This window comes from Pteropus vampyrus, unplaced genomic scaffold (genome assembly GCF_000151845.1).
Source record: "Pteropus vampyrus isolate Shadow unplaced genomic scaffold, Pvam_2.0 Scaffold706, whole genome shotgun sequence".
Lineage (NCBI taxonomy): Eukaryota > Metazoa > Chordata > Mammalia > Chiroptera > Pteropodidae > Pteropus > Pteropus vampyrus.
The window spans coordinates 45,337-45,555 of NW_011889487.1; positions in this window are offsets into that span (position 1 = coordinate 45,337).

A 219-nucleotide genomic window follows, 5' to 3' on the forward strand; every position below is an offset into this window, starting at 1 on the left:
TTATTCTAAGTCTTTCATTACAGTGTACATGATTTCATTAAAATTTAAGTTTAAAAACTCTATATTGTCCTTAGAAGATGTACTTTTTTCAATGTTAAGCTTCCCCATTTTTCATCTTTGTAGATGAAAAGATAATTAAAGTTGATGAGGTGGCTTACGAATCTAACCCCTCTCAGCAACTTTTAAGTTTTAGCCTTCAGTTTTACTGCAACCTAAGAA